Source organism: Budorcas taxicolor, chromosome 1 (genome assembly GCF_023091745.1).
Source record: "Budorcas taxicolor isolate Tak-1 chromosome 1, Takin1.1, whole genome shotgun sequence".
In the NCBI taxonomy this organism is placed as follows: domain Eukaryota; kingdom Metazoa; phylum Chordata; class Mammalia; order Artiodactyla; family Bovidae; genus Budorcas; species Budorcas taxicolor.
Window position 1 is genome coordinate 155,331,735 of NC_068910.1, and position 2,347 is coordinate 155,334,081.

A 2,347-nucleotide genomic window follows, 5' to 3' on the forward strand; every position below is an offset into this window, starting at 1 on the left:
CCTGGGACATTGGCTGCTGAACTCTTTCACTGACACTCTTCTCATTAGGCTACTGAGAAAATTAAATAGATTCTATCAGTCTCTTTCCTAACATTCTAGTGATACTTTATGGACTATAGGCTGAGAGTGAGGAAATTTAACTGTAACTTCTAAGAACTAATTTCCCATTAGGGGAACAAAATATTTTATGTTTCTTGTCAGGGTGGATGTGGTGGCACAAATGGGAAGAATGCCTTCATCCCCTGCGAGCAAGATTAAAGCCCCAAACTTGACCCTAGAGGTGTTTTTCACAGCACATTATCTACCACTTTTTAAAACAAATATGAAAGAGCCAACTATTCCCTAATTAGTGTTACTATGTACCCTAGGCTTTAATCAGCAGGAACTCTGAGTTCAGCATTTACAATCATGTTTGAGAACCTGGCGCTTGGATCAGACTTTCCCTGCCTGGGAATCAGGTATAGCATTCACAGGCTTTGGAGTCAGAAGTCCCACTCTTCATACATCCCTTTGCTGCTTTCTGTGTCTACGACCATGGACAAAGCAATTTTGTCTGAATATAAATGTATTCTTCTGTGATACATATGGATTAATATTAATTATTTTAGATAGAGAACAAGCTAAAGTTAGTGTGCTATCACAAAGAGATACAGAAACATGAAGACTTGAGTAAGTAAGAAATTTATTTCTCTCTCATGAAAACAGTCCAGGCCTGATGAGGAGGCTTTGTAAACTTTAACACATGGCTTCTATTGTGAGGCTAGGGTTAAGGCTGGTGACCATCACGTCTAGCCAGTGGAAGGTGAAGGGAGAATGAGGACAAGCAGCTTTTCTGCTGAGTTTGTTGCCCAGAATATACAATCAGTGTTGTTATTTCTTCCCCACTGGCCAGGGCTTGGCCAGGGGTCAACATGGCTGCGTGTGAGTCTGAGAAAATGTGTTCCCAACTGGTAGGCCATGTGCCCAGCTAAAACTTGGAGGGACCTTTCTTTAAAAGAAAGAGATAAGAATGTATGTTAGAGAACAATGAACAAACTCTAATGTTAAAATATGCAGATAACAAGATTCAAGAGGTATTGTCTGAAACCAGGTTAGGTATAAGGCATGTTGAAATAAATGTCATTAAATGCTCACGTATTTTAAATAATGGAATAATCATTTAATCTATACTTGTAGATTAAATAAAATAATTATTTAATCAGACACCTCCCAGAATCTGAATCAGACAAAGGAGCTTTGTCAGATGGTGTGACCTTTCCTTGGCTTCTCCCAAACTAGTGACTTAACGCCCACCTGAGCAAAAATATAAAAGATATTCTCTATGACCTAGAAGAGATCCAGGGAAAATTACAAGAAAATTTCACGCAGCAATGGGCCCTTGAAGAACAAACACAGGTTGAATTCCTGGAAGCTCCATCTTCTTCCTCATGCTCACTGCCTGACCAGAGTCACCTTGCACCCAAGAGGGTTTCTTCATCTGCTTGATAGGCCATCTTCAGTCCAAACTTTGACCTTGGGAGCCTCTCCTGTAATCTGAAGGTGTCCACAGATCACTGGACGGTGACTGTATCTCACTTCCCACACTCCTGACCCTGGAATCCTGAGGTTTGCCTCCAGCCAAGCCTTATGTTCCCAGGCCCTCTCTTCTGGGCAGCAGTAGTGGACACTCAGCGTTGTAGCCACTGGACAGTTGGGGTGACCTTGTGGAGGGATGAAGAAAAGCCAGATCCTAGGAAGGACCACAGACTCTTGGTGTGTAGAGTGGAAAGGGACCAGCCAGCTCTCTGCATGGTGCACAGTCAAGGAAACTGTCCTCGATTCACACAGACCTAGTGTGGTGGACATCTGGCTAGACCTTGAGGAGGGAAAGCTTGCCTTTTATTCTGTGGCTGATCAGGCAAAACCTCTGTATGAGTGCCCAGTCTCTGTCTCTTTTCCTCTGCACCTTGCCTTCTGTCTGTATGACTTATACCCTGGAAATTCTCTGACTATAAGGCAAATGAACATGTAAACGTTCCCGGGGTGTTAAAACATATTGATTTCCCAGTCTCTCAGCCTTCAAGCTTCCCAGGTGGGAAGCTTGTGATAAAATGATAAAGAATCACTTTATCACTAGCGAAGCTAGTGATAAAGAATCAATCTGCCAGTGCAGGAGAACTAAGGGATGTGGGTTCTATCCCTGGGTTGGGAGGTTCCCCTGGAGGAGGAAATGGCAACCCACTCCACTATTCTTGCTGGGAAAACCCCATGGACAGAGGAGCCTGGAGGGGTACAGTCCATGGGGTCACAGAGAGTTGGACACGACTAAAGTGATTTAGCACCCAGCATACTTGTAAATAGAAGCTTT

At 43.3% G+C, this 2,347-nt stretch overlaps 1 pseudogene; it reads left to right on the forward strand.

Annotated features, from left to right (window-relative positions):
* Positions 1 to 408: 408 nt before the first annotated feature.
* On the forward strand, positions 409 to 2,011 carry LOC128052746 (E3 ubiquitin-protein ligase RNF135-like; annotated as a pseudogene).
* Positions 2,012 to 2,347: the final 336 nt, after the last annotated feature.